The sequence below is a fragment of the Thamnophis elegans genome, chromosome 2 (assembly GCF_009769535.1).
Source record: "Thamnophis elegans isolate rThaEle1 chromosome 2, rThaEle1.pri, whole genome shotgun sequence".
Taxonomy (NCBI): Eukaryota; Metazoa; Chordata; class Lepidosauria; order Squamata; family Colubridae; genus Thamnophis; species Thamnophis elegans.
Genome location: NC_045542.1, coordinates 160027659 through 160051615, shown reverse-complemented (window position 1 = coordinate 160051615; position 23957 = coordinate 160027659). Strand labels below are relative to the sequence as shown.

The following is a 23957-nucleotide window of genomic DNA, read 5'->3' as shown; positions in this document are numbered from 1 at the left end:
AAGCTGAGGACTACCTGTGCTCTGTAAGCCACTGGTTTTTTTTCAAACTTGGCCAATGTAAATGCCAGGAGTTTTAAGTCCATACATCTTATGTTGGCTAAGTTTGAAAAAAGACTGGATTAGGCTGAAAGTGGGAAATGATGTGCCTTTTTCTATGATGTGTCTCAGTCAAAGCATGTTTAAAGCCTACATGGCTTTAAATATACTTTGGCTGATTCACTTGGAGATTAGTTCGATATGCTTTGGATGGTGGTTTGTTAATTGTGGCTTCTGGAGTTCAGCTAAGAGCTTGGACCAGAAGGTTAATGGGATTCTGCTGGCTGGAAGTTCAAATACTGATTGATTTATCCATTAAATCAATTTAGTTAGCTATTCGTTTCAATTGCTACTTGGAGACCTGAGACGTTTATGATCTGGATGGTACAGAGGTTGTTTTTAACATTGAAAACAGTCCTCAAAATTATTTGCATGCATCATTAAGATATAGATACATATTTTAAATGTAGTTATCCAATACTTTTAGTCCTTGCCAGAAGTTGATCTAGAAGCTTACTACATATTTTTCTCCACACAAAGATAAATCAGCCCACCTACCAAGATGTCCCTCCCTCTTCCCAGATATTGGTAGGTTCCTAAGAATTTCTTATTTGGGTTTTTGTGGCTGCTCAGTTGGTCAAGCTGTAATTCTGGAAGTTTCATTTGTTTTCCATTTCACATATGTAAGATAGAAGTCTTTCCTGATTCCTCCGGAGACTGAAGGACCTTGTGAGGGAAGAGGATTGAATGGCCTTGGCAGCTTTGAAGACCAGAGAGAAGATGGAGGGACAGTGGCAAGCACATGCAGACGTTGGGAAAGGCCCTCCAGTTACTCAGCCTGGGAGCTGTGGGAAGAATGGGGCAAGTCTTGGGCAGAAGAGCCAAGAAGCTGCAGCCAGGAGTTCAGAGATTCAATGCTGTGACTTCAGAAAAGTGGAGTTCCAGGAGGGGAAGAGTCCCCGAGATGTTTGCTCTCAGCTTCACCGCCTTTGTCGTCAGTGGCTGCAGCCGGAAAGACACAGCAAGGCTCAGATGCTGGACCTGGTGCTCCTGGAGCAGTTCCTGGCTGTCCTTCCCCCAGATATGGAGCAATGGGTGCGGGAGTGTGGAGCGGAGAGCAGCTCCCAGGCGGTGGCCCTGGCCGAGGGTTTCCTGCTGACTCAGGAGGAGGAAAAGATGCAAGAGGAGTTGCAGGTGAGAGAATGTAATCTTAGCAGCTCTAAAACGGAATTCTCCAAATTGTCTTTCTGTCAGTTTTGGGGGATTATGAGCTCCTAAGCCAGTTGTTCCCTTCTTCTTCTTCCAGAGGATATATTTGGGGCTATTCTTACATTCTCAGTTTCCTGCTTCAGCGATAGACATTGGGGTCTGCTAGGTTGAGGGTGCAGTATGATAACTCATTTTTATCTCTTTGCTCTTCCCTTCTTCCTCGTGTCACGTTGTGTCCAGAAATCCTTGGAAGCGGTGACTGAATATGCCAAGGAAAAGAAATATTTATCCAAACCTTCTCAAGAGCTGCTATTCAAGGAGAGCTTCCGGAAAAATCAAAGTCAGGACAGGACATCAGGTAACGGAAGCTCTTTCCGTGTGGTGTGAGATTTCAACATTCATCTTCTTCCTTGCTACTCTTGATTAGAATCCCTCTCTTTAACGAATCTGCTTCCACCGTTTTTCTCCCCCACACAGAGAGTAGAAAGCAGTCCTTGGTCTTTTTGGAATCCCCTCGTCTTTGTGGTGGAGCTGAAAGAGTAGCTGAACCTGGGCTTCAGGTAAGGAGGAGAAACACCAGAAAAGATTCATGAAACCTGGATGGGTTTCATTTTGTGCTGGAGTTCAGGGTACAGCAGGGGGTCCCCAGCTCCCATTCCGTGGAACAACACCGGTGTGCGGCATGCCAGAAATGAAGGCAACAATGAAACACCCCAACCCCCTCTGGTCTGCGGAAAAACCTCTCCACGGAACCAGTCCTTGGTGCCCGAAACGTGGGGGGGGGGGCGCTGGTGTATAGTATTGCTCTTTCTAAGCAGCACACATTTGGATCAGATCATTAACATTTCACACTCGGTTTAACCTACCTGTTCCTTCTGATAAGCTTTCTCCACCCTCCTTCTTCAGGCTTAGATTTCCCTGACCAGAAGTTGTCTCAACCGGAAATCTTCCTTCTGTCCCCCAGGGCCATTGTCATCTACCATTGCAACTTCACCCAACACTTCCATGAAGGTGTGAAATGGGGGCAGAGTTGCTCCCTCACTGGATAAAGTAAGCCATTGGCAAAAATTTCAGGGCGGGTTTCACCAGTATTTTGCCTGCCCAACCTACAAAGAATTGGAGCCACTGATAAGTAGTAGGTTTAAGACCTAACCACCATTTTTAACCCAGAAGACTTTTTTTTAGTTCCCTTCACTGAAAGGTATCCCAGGTCCTGCAGCAAACTTCAGTTGTGCCGTTAGCCAAAAGCTGTGAGATTTTGAATTCTGCACAAGGTGTCCATTGTACCCGTTGCATCTCCTTGAATTGGTGGAAGAAAACTGCCAAATTATGCTTGGGATTATCTGTTAATAGGGAAACTTGTTTCCTTGTTCAGGATTTTGTGTCTTTGGACGACGTGGCCGTGTATTTCTCCGAGGAGGAGTGGTCTCAACTGGATGCTGACCAAAAAGCTCTTTATGGGGAAGTCATGCTGGAGAATTCGAGGAATCTGGCTTCTCTGGGTAAGAATCCCCATCTCTGCTCAGAAACAGAAAAAAGTCATGGGGTCAGAGAGGGGGGTTAGATGTTATTTTTAAAAAATAGATGAAGTGAAATAAGGGAGTAGATGCAACCAGCTGTTTATATATGTGTGTGTATGTGTGTATGTGTGTTGTAATTGTGCTGATAAATAAATAAAGGGAGAATCGTATACATCTATTTCAAGCTATATAGCTCTCATCAGCTAGATCTATACTAGTCTCCCCTTATTTATCAGCACAATTGCAACATAAATGTAACAAAGGCAACATTAAAAAAATGGCTTTCTGCCTGGATGGCTCCCAGAGTGAGCCGATAGACAGAAAAAGGAAGCAGTATGCTCCCTCCCATATATGGGAATACCAGGGGTTGACCGTGTTTCAAGGTTAAAATAAAATGGCAGCTAAGATGATGATGGTGATGATGATGATATATTTCCATGCCGCAGAAGAATAGAGCAGGAAATTGTGGGGTGGGCTGCATGTAGGGATAGGATGGCCTCCCTTAAGGAAATTTCTGCCTTCCTTGTATTGATGCTGAATGGCTGCTATTCAAGACCAGATGCTATTGAACACCAATTTAGCGTATAATAATATTGTTCTTTCACATGATCTGATGGTGGATGAAGCAACTGATTGGCATGCATAAGCAAGATTTGGATGTGCCCTGAAATGGGCCCACTTGGGCCCTGAGTTTGGCATCATTCCAAATTGGAAGTGGGGGGCTATTGCCATCCAGAAGGTCCTGTTGGTTTTCAAAGACACTGCTCTGCAGACAAGTGGAAACGAGACTTTCATTGAAATTGCGGAGCTGGTGGGTAAGTTGCTGCCCCTGCCTGATGATATAGTATCCAAAGCATTTCAGGAGTTCAAGTCACAATGTCATCAATACACTGGTGGTCAAAGATTAGATCAGGGTTTTATCTTAGGTTCATTGTGACATGATCCGTTCCTGATGTATGAACCTGATAGGAGCCCACTTGGAAATGCATATTTGGTAAAACACTAGTTCAGATCTTCATATCAGTCAACAAAGCAGACAAAAATATATTGATCAGATAAATTTTAGCAGAAAAAGTTTGATCTTTAATCATTTCCATAGTTTTCCGACAATTTTCATTTTGCTTTTTCAAGGATATAATGGGCAAGAGAGTAAGAATTGCAAGGAGGAAAGCCAAGCAATCTACTCGAAAGACAGAAAAGGGAAATTTGCAGATCAGATGCAACCAAAGAGTGATGAAACAAAGCAATTAGAAAATGGAATTAAAAAAGGCTTTCCTTGGGTTAGTCGGCTTCCCAACCATACAATCATTGATATGGGAGAAAGAATAGATCAAAGCATGGAGTGTGGAAAGAACTTTAATACATTGGATCATTTGATTTTCCGTAACAAAACACATTCAGAAGAGAAACCAAATACCTGCAAGGAGTGTGGAAAGACCTTCTGTGATAATCACTCTCTTAGAAGACATGAAAGGGATCACGAAGGAAAAAGGCCTTATAGGATTACTCTTAATCTCCACAAGAAGATCCACATAGGAGAGAAGCCATATCAGTGCATGGAGTGTGGAAAGAGCTTTACTAGTAGGACTACTCTTAATCGCCACAAGAAGATCCACACAGGAGAGAAGCCATATCAGTGCATGGAGTGTGGAAAGAACTTTACTAGTAGGAGTCATCTTATTTCCCACAAGATAATCCACACAGGAGAAAAGCCATATCAATGCATGGAGTGTGGAAAGAGCTTTACTCGTAGGAATATTCTTAATTCCCACAAGAGGATCCACACAGGAGAGAAGCCATATCCGTGCATGGAGTGTGGGAAGAGCTTTAGATTCAAAAGTGTTCTTAGTAGGCATAAAATGAGTCGCCATTCAGGAGAGAAGCTATATGAATGCAAGGAGTGTGGAAAGAGCTTTACTCGTAGGAATATTCTTAATTCCCACAAGTGGATCCACACAGGAGAGAGGCCATATCAATGCATGGCGTGTGAAAAGACCTTTATTCGTAGGAGTCATCTTATTTCCCACAAGATAATCCACACAGGAGAAAAGCCATATCAATGCATGGAGTGTGGAAAGAGCTTTACTCGTGGGGATACTCTTAATTCCCACAAGAGGATCCACACAGGAGAGAAGCCATATCAATGCATGGAGTGTGGAAAGACCTTTACTTCTGGCAGTAATCTTAATTCCCACAAGAGGATCCATACAGGAGAGAAGCCATATCCGTGCATGGAGTGTGGGAAGAGCTTTAGATACAAAAGTGTTCTTAGTAGGCATAAAATGAGTCGCCACTCAGGGGAGAATCCCTGTCAATGCAGGGAGCACGGAAAAATATGTGGAAAGTGATTAGGAGGAATTGTGTTCCATTAAAGGATTCCCAGAGGGGAGAAGTCATATCAGTGGAAACAGCTTGAGAAGTTGTAGCTCTCATTTAACATAAAAGGTTCCACAAAGAGAAGCAGTCCTATCAATGCAAGGAGTGCAGGAAGAGCTTCAATACAAATAGTTGTCTAAAATCTCATGCAAGGGTCCATTTGAATCATATTTCAAATAAATACCAAACCTACTTCGATATGCCCACATAAATTACCTTTCTAATCCAGATCAGAACAAGATGAATCCTAAATCATAATTGCAGTTTTGCTAAGTAGGAGGTTGCAAAGATAAAGTAACAATGGAGATAATAGAAATTAACTGCCCTGTTAGCAATGTGTCCTGCCTAATAGTTAATTAATGCAATATTAATAATTACCCAATTGTTTGGTGGAACTCCATCTGAACAATATATCCATGCTGTGTCTCAGGTAGAGAAAAGTTGATCGGCATTTCTCCCTTCAGACCAGAAGTGTATAACCCTCCATCCCTTTCTAGAGTTCAAGTTGTTCTTCCTTTCCTTAATCTTGTTACAATCTACGTTTCCACTCTTGCTTCTCATTATGAAACCCAACGACAGCAATAATTGGGGAAGAAATTTTACTGATCCTGAATTGGAAGAAGCAGTTCAGCGGCTGTCTCCTATCTTGTGAGTGAAAAAAAGAACTTAAAGCATGTTGAGGTCACAGTCAAGCATCAGCCGAGGAAAGGGATTTTTGGAACCCGGGGAAATAGGACAATCGTTCCAGGAATGGTGGTAGATATCTCCATATTGGAAAGTGCTGCAATTTTTACAAAGGAGTTTCTATTTCATGGGGATGAAAGTAACTAAATTTGAACTGAGAACATATCACAGAATCCTCACCACAAACCTTTAAAATGTATGGAAGAACCTTCAGACAAAGAACTCTGGAAAGGAACTATGATTTAAAAGTCCTACAAAAGGACATGCAAATGCTTCTCCAGCAAAAGTCCCAAATTCTGGTTTTCTCTGGAGTGGTCAGGACCCAGACAAAGGCTAAAATAGATTTTGTTTTTTACATTTACCTAAAACCTGAGATTAAACTAACTAAATAGTGTTAACTTGATTATTTTTGAGTCATATATTTAATGAACTTTGGGTTGATTGCAAATTACAAGCATGAGATGTTTGGAGGGGTCTACTTGAGGGTTTTGGATTCTCATGCTAGCTTGAAACAGCCACCTAACAGGAGAAAAAGTGGAGAAGTTGAGAGGAAACTAATTTGCTCAAAGACCTAAATTTACAGCAGGAGATAAAGAGCCCCAAGTCTCAGATCCGACCTTGGTACCCTCAATGACACCGTCCTCATATCTGATGCCAGGGTTCTCTTTGACTTTCATAGCTTCCATTCCAGGGGTGTCAAACTCAATTTCATTGAGGGCCACAGCAGGGTTGTGTTTGACCTGGGGTGGGGTGGTGGTGGAGTGGACATGGCAAGGGTGGGCACGTACAGCTCAAAGCCACACGTGTGAGGGACGTCTGTGGCAGCCCAAGCTCTGCCAATGAAAACGGGCTCCCAAGCTCTGTTTTTGGCTGCGACTGCCTCCTGCAATCCTCTACCAGCCAAAATGGAGCTTGAGCTCTGTTTTCTTTGGCAGAGGCACCGTATGCCAGTCCGCTGTTTCTTTTTTGTTTTTTGTTTTATGTTTCTTTTTTTCCCCATTTTTTTTTGTTACATAGACAACACATACACACAACAATGAAAAAACAAAAACAAAAAAGAAAGAAAAGAAAACACAAAAAAGAAAAGAAAACCATCATCACATACAGCATGTCGTTTGGTTACAGGTGTTTTAACATCCATATTCTCGAATAATATTTACCATCTCAGACTTTTCATCTGCTGTTTTCAGGGCGGCATCGTGGGCCAGATTTAAGTATCCCGTTGCCTGGATCTGGGCACCCGGCCTTGAGTTTCACACCATTTTCCATTTGAAGTCATGGCCCTTTTTCTCCCACTGGGATGAAAACATTGTCGGGCAGATCCCAGAAAGGTCAAAGGTGAAAGAAGCTGGAACTCAAACCCAGGTTGCAAGATTGGGAACCATGTCTGATGACCCCTATATCCATGGCCCAGTTATTTGAGATTCTGTCTTAAATTCTACTCCTTCATTCTTTTCCCTGCCTCCGAGATCTGGATGGGCACAAAACACTAAGGAATAATGTGCCTTTAGACCATCTGTTGCTGCAGGAACCAGGCTGGGAGGGAGGGCAAAACATATGGGTAGGGTGGTTGGAAGCGATCCATATCTATGGTGCAGTGGTTATCAGACTTGGCTAATGCGCAAAAGTTCCCTGGATTTTAAACCAAAGCAGAAACAGATCTTTTCTCTGCATTGCAGCCATTCCAAGCTCCAAGCAAGTACAGGAAATAGCCGGCTTCTAATCCAATCTGGAGAAGGAGGCCCCAGAATTTCCTCATTCCGAGAGAGCTTCCAAGCTGATACATTTTTGGGTGAGGGTGGGGCTTTCCTTGTCCCATGCTTGATGTGGTGTTGGTGAGGGCTCTTCCAACTTGATGGAGGCTCTGGGCATCAAGTTGGCCACTTTCCTCTGGGATGTTGGAGAAAGTATATAAGCCTCTCTGTCCGGGTTCCAAGTAACTCCCCAACAAAAGAAGACTCCAAGGCCTGAAGTTCCTCAACGTTCCATTTTATCAGAGATGACATATTGGCACATCTGGGAAATCCCAAATCTGATATATTCCAGGCTTTCCCCACCCAAATGAAAGTCCAAGTCCCTGCCCAGCACCCACATGTCCCAATCAGTCACCGTCCTAACTGGAGATGCCTCCTAGTCCCGCTACTTGAGGTGCAGGGCAAGATGTCCTTGATTCTCTGAGAAAGAAATGTTATTTTGACTATATATCTCTCCAATGTGCCATATAATTCCCCCCTTCCATTTTCCCATAGCATTCAGTGTGGCAGGCCTGAAGGCCCAGTCCAAAGGTGGCTTCCAGGCCTGGCACTCTCGTCCTCTAGGCCACCAGGGAGATGCCATGTGCAGCAAGTCAGCTGGAAGGTAGGAAGCCTAACAACCTTGACATTGATGGGAGCTGTGAGAAGGTTTTGAGGAAGCGTCTCCACCCCTCCTGGCGCCTCTGCCTGAAAACCTGGGTGGGTGGGGGAGGGGGTCTCTCTGCCGGCCCCCAACAGTTGGGGGTTTTCCAAGCAGGGAGAAAGTGAAGGTCTCAAAGGAAGGGACGCTCCTGCTTTCTTCCCAACCTTCCCGCTTGCAGAACCCGAGGCTGGAGCTGATGCCCCACCCAAGAAGAAGCTGGAGAGACAAAAGCCACCTAGTCCTTCCCTGGTGGTCTAGTGGTCAGGATTCAGCGCTTTCACCGCTGCGGCCCGGGTTCGATTCCCGGCCAGGGAAAGTTTTTGCTTCCAAACCATCCAACATCCTGCAGGGGGAATTTTCAGGGAGGCTCATTTTCATGGCAAGATAGGCTGAATTGGCCAGGAAATTTCCCTGGCTTCCCTTTCTCTTGCCTCCCTATCCCTCTCCACCCTCCGGTCCTCTGGTAGGATTGACAAGGTCTCCATGCAGCCAGCCTCCCTTGGACCTTCAGAAAAGGCAGATGATGACTGCAGGGATTCCCAAAGCTGCTTTTTTCAGGAGGCAACTGGACTTCCTTGTTTTCCTCTGAAGACGTTTCGCTTCTCCTCCAAGAAGCTTATTCAGCTCTGATTGGATGGTGGGGAATGGAAGGATTAATATTCCTTGCAGACATTCCATTCCCTGCCATCCAGTCAGAGCTGAAGAAGCTTCTTGGAGGAAAAGCAAAAAGTCTTTGTCCGGTGAATTCTCCTTCAGGACATGGCCAAAGTGAATGAGTCAGTTTCATGATTTGGGCTTTTAGTGACCTGTCTGATGTGATGCACTCCAACCTTCCCTTTGTATGATGGCTGGGTGGCAAAAGGGCTGAACTGTGACTGCCCTATGCTCCCTATGCCTGGATTCGAATCGCACCCCCACTGGCAAGAATGAGGATCTCAGGATATTATTTCTACATTTCTCATTCCTGCTGAAAATGCAACATGAGATCCATGGCAGCCACAAAGATCGTGGCTCTTTTTCTCTCAATGAAAACAGAATCCGGGATCAAAACTTCATGTGGTGATGCTGCCTGTACATCCTAGAAGAGCAAAAGGTAGAAGGAGACATGTGCCAGCCGGGACTCGAACCCGCGTCGCAAGGTTGGAAACCCTGCATGATGCCCCTACACCACTGGCACAGCTGTTGAGAGTCTGTCTTGAGAGAAGCAATATTTACATCCAGGGTTTCTCTTTCCTCATCTGATGGTGGGAGAAAGGAACACGCTGGGTCTGGTGACCAAGATATCTTATTGCTGTCTAGCCAGCCCAGCTATGGATGCTCAAGTGGAGAGAGACGAGGGGGAGGCCTGTGCCAGGTCTCTTTGGCGCAATGGGTTAGCGCATCTGGCTGTTAACCAGAAGGATGGTGGCTCGAGCCCACCCAGGGACGGCCTGCTTGATGAGTTGACCAATAATAGGTGGAGGTTACAGAATGTTTATCTATTGGGTTCTTTATCTTAGAACTGCAGATCCCACCTTCTCTATTATTTTCTGCCACATTTTAATATTTAGCCATCTGCTTCATGAGCTCTGTGCTCTGGAGGGCGGGTACACGTTGCTAAGGTATAAAAATCCTTTAACCTATCCTATTGTGGAAATAACAGTCCGGAATGGCCAGCCAAAGATATGGGCATACCAGTTGAGAGGCACCTATACCTCTAGTTTCTGTAGTGTAGTGGTTATCACGTTTGCCTCACACGCAAAAGGTCCCTGGTTCAAAACCAGGCAGAAACACATCTTTTGCTCAGCACCACAGCCATTCCAAGATCCAAATAAGTGTGGGAAATACCACACACACACAAACATATACAAAGAACCAGAAACACCCATTTTCTTTTCTCCCTTATCCAAAAGGAAATGAGGAAGCAGAGGATGCTTTTAAGCCATTGACCAAAGAATATTAATTGTCCTGAGCCAAAAACTAGAGAATAAAGGTCTTAACAGTTTTATGGCTTCACATTCTGCAGAGGTAAAGAAAAGGAGAGAGAATGCCAAAGCCTCCATCTCTGTGGCAGGAGATGCTTCCGTTGCATCAATCCAGCCCTTACAGTGTGACACTCCCTTGACTGGGAACCTTTCCTGCTGTTGGAGTTGATATCCCTTCCAAGGAGACGCTGGAGGGATGACAGCCACTTTGTCCTTCCCTGGTGGTCTAGTGGTCAGGATTTGGCGCTCTCACTGCCATGGCCCGGGTTCGATTCCCGGCCAGGGAAAGCTTTTGCTTCCAAGCTATCCACCATTCTGCAGCTGGAATTTTCAGAAGGTTCATTTTCATAGGAAAGTAACCTGAACTGTCCAGAAAATTGTCTTGTGTCTGACTTTCATTCCTCCACATTTTTTTCTTTCCTCCCATCCTATCACATCCCAGCCTCTGGTCATCCTACCAGGCTTGATAGAGTCTCCATCCAACCAGCCCTCCTTGGACTTCAACGAAGGCAGGAATTGCAAGAGGTTTGGAGGGGGCAAAGCTGCCTATGGTCCACTTGGTGTAGAGAGATTGGCATCAGCTCTTCAAGGCAGCTGAGGGGAACTCTGGAGCCCAAGGGGTCAAGGGGTCCGGCTGTTGACCAGAAGAGGAGGGGTTGTTTTGAGTTCACCCAAAAACATCCAGAGTTTCTTTTTTCCCATCTGATGGTGGGAGAGAGGAAGACACTTGATCTGGGGACCTTTCATCTGGAGGCTTCAATTCTCACTTAATATTTAGCTGTCATTTGTATATATATTTTTTACCTTCCAGAGTTCAGGACCAAAGGCAGATCTCTTCATAATCAGTGTCTAAGGTGAAAGGGGGAGGGATCTCCCCACGTGTCCTGAGTTACTTCTTTGGGATGGAGAAGTGCTGGAATGGAGTAAAGTAATCCGAAGCGGTCCTCAGTTGGAGCTCTCCAGGGTCCTGAAATAGCTGCTTGTGGAAAAGATTAGGTTACTGCAGGTTACTTCTAGGAAGGCAAAAGGGGGGAGGAGGAGGAGGAGCTGCAAATGATACTCAGATCTGACACACAACTTACAAACTTAACAATAATGCCTGAGCAGTTGCTGACATCCTTTGCCAACCAAGTAAGATAAGCAGGCTGGCTGAAAAGCAGAACCATTAAACGTAGAGGGGCTTTGACACCGGAGGCCAAGAGATGTTAGGGTTAGGGTTAACCAGAGGGGATGGGGAGGGAGCCCCATCCGTCCTGCAGCAGCTGCTACACCTGAGAGAGAGTTGAGGGGAGGCCTCTGCCTGTCTCTGTGGCTCAATAGGTTAGCCCGTCTGGCTGTTAACCAGGATAGTGGTTCGAGCCCACCCAGGGATGGCTGTGGGTGCCCCATCCCCTTGACGAGGTGGCCGAGTGGTGAAGGTGATGGACTGCTAATCCATTGTGCTCTGCACGCGTGGGTTCGAATCCCACCCTCGTTGACGCCTTTTCCTTTTGGTTGCAGGATTTGGAGGTGAAAGGATTAGTCCCACTCTGCATATTGGAAGGGTGAAAAGCTGAGCTGAGTCCCTATTTTTGCATTTTTTGTGCTCTTTCTTCTGGGAAAGTATTGTTCCATATTCTCATTTCTTTTATCACTTTATTCTGCCAATGGAATCCATCACCCCCTGTATATTCTTATATTCTTAATGAATGCTTAATGAATCCGTCAGCGCCTGGCCTGAGTTTTCTGACAACTGAGAAACTTTTCTCACGCTTGAAATTTGGAGAGGAGCAGAAAAAGATTCCATTTCCTCTTCCTGCCTTCTTTCTCAGATCCAGACCATCAAGATCCAGAGATCCTATTACGGTCTCCTCCAGTTCTCCTTCTGCATCTCTAGGGACTGCAATCCTCAGCCATGAAGTGGGGAGATGAAGGTGGTGAAAGGCTGCAGTCTCCCTTCCCTCTTCCCATCCAAAGAGGTTTGCATCTTGCAAGTATCCCAGGACATGAGCTCTGTACATTCTTGTACATTCCTTGAAGGTGGACATATCTTCATACAATTGGTTATCTAATTACTCATATGACCTCTACAATCAGGTTCCTTTCACTTTTTATCTTTTCCTGTAACCTAATGGTTTCTATTGATATACGGGATTGAACCAGTCAACTCTTTGATAAAATGACTAAATTAGCACACCAGCAAAATGCTGGGGTATAGAATACTTTTGAGTTTGTAAGACAAAGTTGACCACAGCCTATTTTTTTGTGAGATAGATAAATGTGGGATGGATAACACCACCACCAAATGGATTTGTAACCAGCTGACAAACTGCACTCAATGTGCGCAGTCCTCAATGCAACAAACAGTACATCTCGTGGAGGGAAGCATGCAGTGAGATACCTCAAGCTTCTGTCTCAGGCCCAGTCATCTTCCTAAACAAATTTTGAAAGGGGGGATAGCAGGAGAACTCATCAAATTTTCAGAACAAGCCAACATTTTAGGTTAGAAGATAGGCTCAAGATTCAGAAGGATCTTGACAGGCTTAACAATAGGTTTCTATTCAAGAAAATGCAATCCAGCGATGAGAAAAGTAAGGTTTACATTTAGGAAGGAAAAACAGAAATGTACAGGTATAGAATAAATCACATTTGGCACAACAACAGTAACTGCAAAATCCTCTGCAAATTTGATTAATTTCTGTTCTATTTCCTTGTCTTCTCCAGACCCCCTTGAAGTCCTTTGACTTTTATCTGGCGGCAATTCATGTTGATCACTAGTAATTCAGATTCTTGCGTACAGGTGACATGAAATAAACTTGTGATACCTTTGAACTCTATCCTGGCTTCTGACGTCTTCTGACAGTTCATGCTGGTTTTAAAGTTTTTTATTCAAATATTGCTCATTGATGGCTCTGGATCAAACTGGTGAAATGGCACCAATTACAAATATACAATAGCAAATATAAACTAGCAGAGTTGGAAGGGACCTTGGAGGTCTTCTAGTCCAACCCCCTGCCTTGGCTGGAAACCCTATACCATTTCAGACAAATGGCTATCCAACATCTTCTTAAAGACTTCCAGTGTTGGGGCATTCACAACTTCTGGAGGCAACTTCTGTTCCACTGATTAATTGTTCTAACTGTCAGGAAATTTCTCCTCACTTGCTTCTCTCCTTGATTAGTTTCCACCCATTGCTTCTTGGTCTACCCTCAGGTGCCTTGGAAAATAGCTTGACTCCCTCTTCTTTGGGGCAACCCTTGAGATATTGGAACACTGCTATCACGTCTCCCCTAGTCCTTCTTTGCATTAAACTAGACATACCCAGCTCCTGCAACTGTTCTTCATGTGTTTTAGTCTCCAGTCTCCTCATCATCTTTGCTGCTCCTCTCTGCAGTCTTTCTAGAGTCTCCACATCTTTTCTACATCATAGCGACTGAGCCACGATCAAGCCAGCGTGTTCTCTGCTTCCCTCTTCTTCTTTGTCCCTTAGCCATTCCTACCATCATTGCCTCCTCCAAGGAATTTGCCCACACAACATGGCCAAAGTATTTATGCCATCATCACGGCTCAGAGGCATCACTTCTTCTTCCATCAGCCATTCTTAGTGTCCAATCTCACATGCATACATCATTACAGAGAACCAAGAATTTCCACATTAAAAAGTGGGAAATTTAGCAATTGCTGCCTGCTGGGGAGCTGATCTCCTTTCTAGACAGGCAATGTTGGAGGCATCCTTTCCTCCTACTCCCAAAAGTGCTTTTCCATAAGGCTGTATTAGCACCCAGCCCTCTCCTAGAAAAATGAAATATCCTAGGAAATATTGAAAAGGCGGAATATTATATTTCCCTGGATGTGAAAAGGGAGAAACAGGTTTTTAAAGACAAAGTAGCTCTCTGCAGCTTCCTGCCCCTCCCCCCTTTGTCAATGACCCATTAAAGCCTGAGCTAGTGTACTTTACATAATAAAGGAAGGATTCTCCTTCCAGAGAAAGTCACCACATGGCATCTGGAAAATCAAACATGGGATTCAAAACACAGCCTAGAGAGCTGCCCCTGCATGGCCCCATGGGAGCCTGAAAACAAATCAGGATACATTTCTTACATTGGAACAGGAAACACAGAGGTGGGGATGAACAGATTATAAAAAGCTCAGCAAGCCCCTTCCTCTTCTCTCCTTCTTCACCCAACATTGAAGCATGTGATCACTTTTTTCTGTTCAGGAGTTCAGCCATGTGGTCCTGTCCACCATTAAACCATCTTTCCAAGCAGCCTCCTTGTCTCCAGTGTCTTTTTCCCCACTTGGAACCGAATCCAGAAGGACATTTTTCCAACAAGGCAACTGGATTTTCTTAGGGTTTTTTTTTTTCCTTTGAAAATCTTTCGCTTTGAAAATCTGTGAAAATCATCCCATAAGCTTCTTCAGTTCTTCTTGGATGAGAAGCGAAACATTTTCAAAGAAAACCAAGAATTGTCTTTTGGAAAAGTATCTCTGGGACAACCACAACCTGAATGACTTTGAACCTCTATGGATACTTTCCTTTGTAGAAAGCTAGCACCCACCGTTCTCCTAGAATAATGAAATATTTTAGGAAATATTAAAACCGGCATAATATTATACTTCCCCAAAAAGAGAAAGAGAAATCGTAAGGGAGACAGAAACTCGGAGCTTTAGCAGGTATTTGGTGCCCATGGAGAAGGACTGGCCCAGCCTTTCTACCAGACTTCAGCCTCAGTGTTGGTGGAGAAGAGAAGGAAGGAAGAGAAGCTGAGTCCATGGTTTTATGCCCTCTCTGGCCTTTGATCTTGAGCTTGTGTTCTGATTGGTTGTCAGACTCCCATGGGGCCATGCAGGGGCAACTCTCTTCTAGGCTGCGTTTTGAATCCAGGTTTGGTTGAGTTCTCAGATGCTATGTGGCGAGTTGGGTAAAGGGCCAATATTATCATGCCTTAATCCCATCCCCTTGGAGCTTAAGGGGAGAACTCTTTATTATGTAAAGGGACTGGCTTGGCCTTCTTAATGGTCCACTGACAAAAAGGGTGGGGGCAGGAAGCTGTAGGGAGAGTTACTTTGTAACATGTTTCTTCCTTTTCACATCCAGGGAAATATAATATTCTGCCATTTCAATATTTCCTAGGATATTTCATTTTTCTGGGAGAGGGCTGGGTGATAACTTCCTACAACACAATAGAAATTGCCCAAATACACCCTTTCGGAACACAAGACCCTTGATTATATCAGCAAGGTTCAACCAAGCCTGGGACTCAAGACAGCCTACAAAGTTAGCTATAGTCCCCTGCATAGTCCCATGGGAGTCTGACAGCAGCCAACAAAATACATTTCTTGCACAGGAACAGGAAGCTCAAGGCCCAAGAGAGGGTATACATAACCCCCACTCTCCACTCCATGTGGTCAACTGGCCAGGACCTCAAACCCATGTGGACTCGTTCATCAATAAACCATCTTTCCAATCAGCCTCCGTGTTTCCAGTGTCTTTCACCCTGCTTGGAACTGAACCAGCTGGATATTTCTCCCAAGACCTTCTACTCTAATGCCCATCATTCCCAGAGCCCAATAGAACGTGATCTCTCATCAGCCCTTGCAGGGTCCTCTTGGCATTGCGCACACAGTCCACCAGGGGGCTCCCTCAGCAACCTTTGGAAAAGCCGGGGAGCACACACCCGAAACTCACCCACCCACTCACCCCGCCGCCGCCGCCGCTTTCAGGAGGGAACTGAGCATGCGCTTGCCTCTTTTGCGAGCTCAAGAGACACACTTGTTGCCCGGTGCATTTTCCTCCAGAAAAGTTTTGAAAGCGTTATCAGCCATTTCTCCAGTGTCCGATTCTGCTCCCCCTCGCTCTGCTTCCCTTAGGTTGAGCCTTTCCCGGAGTCCAAGAGGCTGCAAGGAAGCCTTGCACGGAGGGAGACCAAGACCTGACTCCGGAGTTCAGTAAGTGCGGGGGGGGGGAGTTCTTCCACGGGCTGGACTCTGCGCGGAGACACGCAAAACTTCATCAAGTTCGGAGTCCGGGAAAGTGGGGAGCCCCTTGTCCCATGTTCCCCTGCCTCCCCTGTGCAATGCATGCACGGGACAGGCAGGGAAGAAATCAAGAGCTACGGACTCGATGCGTTGCCTCCAGGAGGAAAATCAAGATGGCCCATTTACTTTCCATTTCCTTGGGGGGGAAACTGCTAGGCGCGGGGCGGAGGAGGGTGTCGGCTTTGCAAAGCAGGTTGGTGTCTCCAACTCCTGGACGATTTCCTGCAAATTTATTGGCCCCGTTTTCAAAAGGGCTTCCTCTTTTCTAAGCTGAGAGAAGCGACTGCCGAAGTCTCACCTGGCTTCAAGGTGGGCAAGGATTCGAACTCACTTTCCTGTTTCCCCGCTTTGCTCCACTGTCACCAGTTGGCTTTGCCAGAAAGGGTTACATGAACTGAGGTGGAAATGCAGGCTGGGATGCACCATTCACACTATATACAGGTAGTCCTCAACTTGCAATCACCCTTGAGCCCAAAATTTCCGTTGCTTAGTGAAGCATTTGCTAAGTGAATTTTGTGCCATTCTTGTCACAGTTGTTAAGTGAATCAACATGTGTAAATAATATGGTTGTTAAATGAATCTGGCTTCCCCATTGACTTTGCTTGTCGAAAGATTGCTCAAGGTGATCCCATGACCTCGGGGCACCGAAACAGTCATAAATATGAATCAATTGCCAATCATCTGCATTTTGATCCTGTGATCGTGGGGATGCTGCAACAGTCACAAGTGTGAAAAATGATAAGTCACTTTTTAGTGCCATTGTAACAGTTCGCTAAACGAACTGTTGTAAGCTGAGGACTACCTGTGCTCTGTAAGCCACTGTTTTTTTCAAACTTGGCCAATGTAAATGCCAGGAGTTTTAAGTCCATACATCTTATGTTGGCCAAGTTTGAAGAAAGACTGGATTAGGCTGAAAGTGGGAAATGATGTGCCTTTTTCTATGATGTGCCTCAGTCAAAGCATGTTTAAAGCCTACATGGCTTTAAATATGCTTTGGCTGATGCACTTGGAGATTAGTTCGATATGCTTTGGATGGTGGTTTGTTAATTGTGGCTTCTGGAGTTCAGCTAAGGGTTTGGACCAGGAGGTTAATGGGATTCTGCTGGCTGGAAGTTCAAATACTGATTGATTTATCCATTAAATCAATTTAGTTAGCCACTCATTTCAATTGCTACTTGGAGACCTGAGACATTTATCATCTGGATTGTACAGAGGTTGTTTTTAACATTGAAAACAGTCCTCGAAATTATTTCAATGCATCATTAAGATATAGTTACATATTTTAAATGTAGTTATCCAATACTTTTAGTCCTTGCCAGAAGTTGATCTAGAAGCTTACTACATATTTTTCTCCACACAAAGACAAATCAGCCTACCTACTAAGATGTCCCTCCCTCTTCCCAGATATTGGTAGGTTCCTAAGAATTTCTTATTTGGGTTTTTGTGGCTGCTCAGTTGGTCAAGCTGTAATTCTGGAAGTTTCACTTGTTTTCCATTTCACATATGTAAGATAGAAGTCTTTCCTGATTCCTCCGGAGACTGAAGGACCTTGTGAGGGAAGAGGATCGAATGGCCTTGGCAGCTTTGAAGACCAGAGAAAAGATGGAGGGACAGTGGCAAGCACATGCAGACGTTGGGAAAGGCCCTCCAGTTACTCAGCCTGGGAGCTGTGGGAAGAATGGGGCAAGTCTTGGGCAGAAGAGCCAAGAGGAGGAAGCCAGGAGTTCAGAGGTTCAATGCTGTGACTTCAGAAAAGTGGAGTTCCAGGAGGGGAAGAGTCCCCGAGATGTTTGCAGTCAGCTTCACCGCCTTTGTCGTCAGTGGCTGCAGCCGGAAAGACACAGCAAGGCTCAGATGCTGGACCTGGTGCTCCTGGAGCAGTTCCTGGCTGTCCTTCCCCCAGAGATGGAGCAATGGGTGCGGGAGTGTGGAGCGGAGACCAGCTCCCAGGCGGTGGCCCTGGCCGAGGGTTTCTTGCTGACTCAGGAGGAGGAAAAGATGCAAGAGGAGTTGCAGGTGTGAGAATGTAATCGTGGCAGCTCTAAAACGGAATTCCCCAAATTATCTCTCTGTCAGTTTTGGGGGATTATGAGCTCCTAAGCCAGTTGTTCCCTTCTTCTTCTCCCAGAGGATATATTTGGGGCAATTCTTACATTCTCAGTTTCCTGCTTCAGCGATAGACATTGGGGTCTGCTAGGTTGAGGGTGCAGTATGATAACTCATTTTTAATCTCTTTGCTCGTCCCTTCTTCCTCGTGTCACATTGTGTCCAGAAATCCTTGGAAGCGGAGACTGAGTATGCCAAGGAAAAGAAATATTTATCCAAACCTTCTCAAGAGCTGCTGTTCAGGGAGAGCTTCCGGAAAAATCAAAGTCAGGACAGCACATCAGGTAACGGAAGCTCTTTCCGTGTGGTGTGAGATTTCAACATTCAGCTTCTTCCTTGCTCCTCTTGATTAGAATCCCTCTCTTTAATGAATCTGCTTCCACCGTTTTTCTCCCACACACAGAGAGTAGAAAGCAGTCCTTGGTCTTTTTGGAATCCCCTCGTCTTTGTGGTGGAGCTGAAAGAGTAGCTGAACCTGGGCTTCAGGTAAGGAGGAGAAACATCAGAGAAGGTTCATGAAACCTGGATGGGTTTCATTTTGTGCTGGAGTTCAGGGTACAGCAGGGGGTCCCCAGCTCCCGTTGCGTGGAACAACACCGGTGTGCGGCATGCCAGAAATTGGGCCACTCAAACAAGCGAAGCTCCATTCACAGGATGAAGGCAACAATGAAACACCCCAACCCCCTCTGGTCTGCGGAAAAACCTCTCCACGGAACCAGTCCTTGGTGACCAAAACATTGGGGGGCCGCTGGTGTATAGTATTGCTGTTTCTAAACAGCACACATTTGGATCATTAAAATTTCACACTCGGTTTAACCTACCTGTTCCTTCTGATAAGCTTTCTCCACCCTCCTTCTTCAGGCTTAGATTTCACTGAGCAGAAGTTGTCTCAATCGGAAATCTTCCTTCTGTCCCCCCAGGGCCATTGTCATCTACCATTGCACCTTCACCCAACACTTCCATGAAGGTGTGAAATGGGGGCAGAGTTGCTCCCTCACTGGATAAAGTAAGCCAGTGGCAAAAATTTCAGGGCGGGTTTCACCAGTATTTTGCTCTGCCCAACCTACACAGAATTGGAGCCACTGATAAGTAGTCGGTTTAAGACCTAACCACCATTTTTAACCCAGAAGACTTTTATTAGTTCCCTTCACTGAAAGGTATCCCAGGTCCTGCAGCAAACTTCAGTTGTGCCGTTAGCCAAAAGCTGTGAGATTTTGAATTGTGCACAAGATGTCCATTGTACCCGTTGCATCTCTCGCCTTGAATTGGTGGAAGAAAACTGCCAAATTATGTTTGGGATTATCTGTTAATAGGGAAACTTGTTTCCTTGTTCAGGATTTTGTGTCTTTGGACGACGTGGCCGTGTATTTCTCCGAGGAGGAGTGGTCTCAACTGGATGCTGCCCAAAAAGCTCTCCATGGGGAAGTCATGCTGGAGAATTCGAGGAATCTGGCTTCTCTGGGTAAGAATCCCCATCTCTGCTCAGAAACAGAAAAAAGTCATGGGGTCAGAGAGGGGAATTAGATGTTATTTAAAAAAAATAGATTAAGTGAAATAAGTGAGTAGATGCAACCAGCTGTTTATGTATGTGTGTATGTATGTATGTAAATATGTACACACACATGTGTATATATATAAATAAAGGGAGACTAGTATAGATCTATTTCAAGCTATTTAGCTCTCATCAGCTAGCCATACCCTTACTGGGTATGCCCAGGTTCGAATCCCAGTAAGGGTATGGCTAGCTGATGAGAGCTAAATAGCTTGAAATAGATCTATACTAGTCTCCCTTTATTTATTTATTAGCACAAATGCAATACAAATGTAACAAGGCAACATAAAAAAGGCTTTCTGCCTGGATGGCTCCCAGAGTGAGCTGATAGACAGAAAAGGGAAGCAGTATGCTCCCTCCCATATTTTGGCATACCAGGGGTTGACCGTGTTTCAAGGTTAAAACAAAATGGCGGCTGTATTTGGGCGGCTACCAGATGACCCAGAAACAAACTGCCTTTTTTTTTTTTTTTTTTTGCTGTCCTAACAAGTTCCACACCATGTTGAAGCTTTCGGCTGCATTCAGAAGCTTCTGCAACACTCTGCCAAATTCTCTAAGCCAGCAAAATGGAGCAATTTCCCTGGCGGCTGCCATTTTGTCCCACCTACCAGTGAGTGGCCACCTCTCTCCCTATCCAAACTTGCCAGAATCCTTCAGTGCTTGGGCCTGCTCCGCACAGGCCCATTCCACCCCACCTTTGTTTTCTGAAGCTCTCTGGACCTCATGCTGTAGAAAGAGGGCAGGGCATTTGTCCTAGGGCTGCATGGTGGCAATCCAGATGCAGCCGCTTTGTCCCACTTATTTGTGGGTGGGACAAAATGGCAGCCACCAGAGAAATTGCTTCATTTTGCTGCCTTAGAGAAGTCGGCCTAGTGTTGCCGAAGCCTCTGGATGCAGCAGAAAGCTTCAGCACTGTGTAGGCAGCAAGACAAAGCAGTTTGTCTCCAGGCCACGCAGCAGTAGTAATCCAAATACAGCTGCCATTTTGTTCCCACCCACAAATAGTCACAGACAAAATGCCCACTGCTGCACAAACTGCTTCATTCTCCTGCCTTAGAGAGGTCACCACGGTGCTGCAGACGCTTCTGAATGCTGAAGAAACCATTGTGCAGAGCTTCTTAAATCAGCAGAACAAAGCAGTTTGTCCCTGGGCTGGTTGGTGGTAACCAGAGCATTGTCACCATTTTGTTGCTGGAACAAAATGGCTGCCATATTTGGAACCGTGTCGTGTGGCTGCACAAAGAAGGAAGTCATTCCAGTGCTCTGGAAAGCCTCAGAGTTTGGCCTGGTGGGGTGTGAACCAGGCCCAAACTCTGGGAGGACCCGGTGGAAGGAGGAGAAGCCTTGTTGGGACCCAAGGCATGAGGAGTGGAGCATGGAGTGGCTTGGGGGTGGGGGAGGCCTTAGGAGGACAAGGGCAAGTGACCCCGGGCCTGTAGTAGACCACCAACATCCTCCCCCACCCAGGAGGCTCTCCAGTGCTCCACTTAACAACTAGAACATTGGTTTTATGTTTAATCAGGGAGAACAGGAATGTGCAACCTGCAACAGTAATGGGTGGATCCACTATGGTTGTATCTTGAGGACTGGCTGTAAATGAAGCAGCGGACATGCCTAATACTCCTTCCATCTCCTATTTTTTCTCTGTAATTTCTCTCTTGTGACTTGGGCGAGCTGAGAGAAAGTGGCCCAAAGTCACCCAAGTGGCATTCATGCTTAAGGAGAAGCTAGTCCTCAAGGCGTCTGTTTTCTAGTGTGGTGCCTTAACAAGTAGACCAAACTGCCTCTAGGCAACAAAGAAATTTATCGAAAGAAAAATTGGAACACTGCACAGGTATCCATTTTCACATAAATGAAATGGGTATCTTTCCAAGTTCCTTCTGCTCATAAAATGCAAAATATTTATATTTATTTATTTCCACAAAAGAGACAATTGGCAAAAAAAAAAAAGAGCTCATGACGGTATTGGTTGGAAACATGCGGAAGAGGCCTTCATCCTGCAATGGATAGACAGCGGCTAAGATGATGGTGATGATGATGATGACATATTTCCATGCCGCAGAAGAATATAGCAGGAAATTGTGGGGTGGGCTGCATGCAGAGATAGGATGGCTTCCCTTAAGGAAAATTTCTGCCTTCCTTGTATTGATGCATATCAGTCAACAAAGCAGACAAAAATATATTGATCAGATAAATTTTAGCAGAAAAAGTTTGATCTTTAATCATTTCCATAGTTTTCCGACAATTTTCATTTTGCTTTTTCAAGGGTATAATGGGCAAGAGAGTAAGAATTGCAAGGAGGAAAGCCAAGCAATCCACTCGAAAGACAGAAAAGGGAAATTTGCAGATCAGACGCAACCAAAGAGTGATGAAACAAAGCAATTACAAAATGGAATTAAAAAAGGCTTTCCTTGGGTTATTCGGCTTCCCAACCATACAATCATTGATATGGGAGAAAGAATAGATCAAAGCATGGAGTGTGGAAAGAACTTTAATACATTGGACCATTTGATTTTCTGCAACAAAACACATTCAGAAGAGAAACCAAATACCTGCAAGGAGTGTGGAAAGACCTTCTGTGATAATCACTCTCTTAGAAGACATGAAAGGGATCACGAAGTAAAAAGACCTTATAAATGCATGGCGTGTGAAAAGACCTTTACTCGTACGACTACTCTTAATCGCCACAAGAAGATCCACACAGGAGAGAACCTATGTCAGTGCATGGAGTGTGGAAAGAGCTTTACTAGTAGGAGTCATCTTAATTCCCACAAGATAATCCACACAGGAGAGAGGCCATATCAATGCATGGCGTGTGAAAAAACCTTTATTCGTAGGAGTCATCTTATTTCCCACAAGATAATCCACACAGGAGAGAAGCCATATCAATGCATGGAGTGTGGAAAGAGCTTTACTCGTAGGAATACTCTTAATCGCCACAAGATGATCCACACAGGAGAGAAGCCATATCCGTGCATGGAGTGTGGGAAGAGCTTTAGATTCAAAAGTGTTCTTAGTAGGCATAAAATGAGTCGCCACTCAGGAGAGAAGCTATATGAATGCAAGGAGTGTGGAAAGAGCTTTACTAATAGGAGTCATCTTAACTCCCACAAGATAATCCACACAGGAGGAAAGCCATATCAATGCATGGAGTGTGGAAAGACCTTTACTAATAGGAGTCATCTTAATTCCCACACGATAATCCACACAGGAGGAAAGCCATATCAATGCATGGCATGTGAAAAGACCTTTACTTGTAGGAGTCATCTTAATTCCCACAAGATAATCCACACAGGAGAGAAGCCATATCAGTGCATGGAGTGTGGAAAGAGCTTTACTCGTAGGAATATTCTTAATTCCCACAAGAGGATCCATACAGGAGAGAAGCCATATCTGTGCATGGAGTGTGGGAAGAGCTTTAGATTCAAAAGTGTTCTTAGTAGCCATAAAATGAGTCGCCACTCAGGAGAGAAGCTATATGAATGCAAGGAATGTGGAAAGAGCTTTACTCGTAGGAATATTCTTAATTCCCACAAGAGGATCCACACAGGAGAGTAGCCATATTAATGCATGGAGTGTGGAAAGAACTTTACTTGTAGTACTATTAATTCCCACAAGAGGATCCACACAGGAGAGAAGCCATATCCGTGCATGGAGTGTGGGAAGAGCTTTAGATTCAAAAATGTTCTTAGTAGGCATAAAATGAGTCGCCACTCAGGGGAGAATCCCTGTCAATGCAGGGAGCACGGAAAAATATGTGGAAAGTGATTAGGAGAAATTGTGTTCCATTAAAGGATTCCCAGAGGGGAGAAGTCATATCAGTGGAAAGAGCTTGAGAAGTTGTACCTCTCATTTAACATAAAAGGTTACAGAGAGAGAAGCAGTCCTATATATGCAGGGAATGCAGGAAGTGCTTCAATACAAATAGTTGTCTAAAATCTAATGCAAGGGTCCATTTGAATGATATTTCAAATAAATAAATAAAGTCGCTCGGATTCGGACAGATTTGGACTCCAATTGCACGGTACCAGCCGAAGTACCGGGGGAAGGTCTTGAGCGAAATTTATGGAGCGAGTTTCAACTTGTCGTTCCTGA

General features: G+C 44.9%; 5 non-coding genes and 1 pseudogene across 5 annotated transcripts; 5 read left to right on the top strand and 1 right to left on the bottom strand.

Annotated features, from left to right (window-relative positions):
- The first annotated feature begins 783 nt into the window (after positions 1–783).
- Positions 784–23420, top strand: LOC116502476 (annotated as a pseudogene).
- Positions 8466–8537, top strand: TRNAE-UUC. Its single transcript has one exon. It is a non-coding gene; the product is annotated as a tRNA-Glu (tRNA).
- TRNAG-UCC lies at positions 9329–9399 on the bottom strand. Its single transcript has one exon. It is a non-coding gene; the product is annotated as a tRNA-Gly (tRNA).
- TRNAV-CAC lies at positions 9922–9994 on the top strand. The gene has a single exon. It is a non-coding gene; the product is annotated as a tRNA-Val (tRNA).
- TRNAE-CUC lies at positions 10402–10473 on the top strand. Its single transcript has one exon. It is a non-coding gene; the product is annotated as a tRNA-Glu (tRNA).
- Positions 11582–11663, top strand: TRNAS-GCU. Its single transcript has one exon. It is a non-coding gene; the product is annotated as a tRNA-Ser (tRNA).
- Positions 23421–23957: the final 537 nt, after the last annotated feature.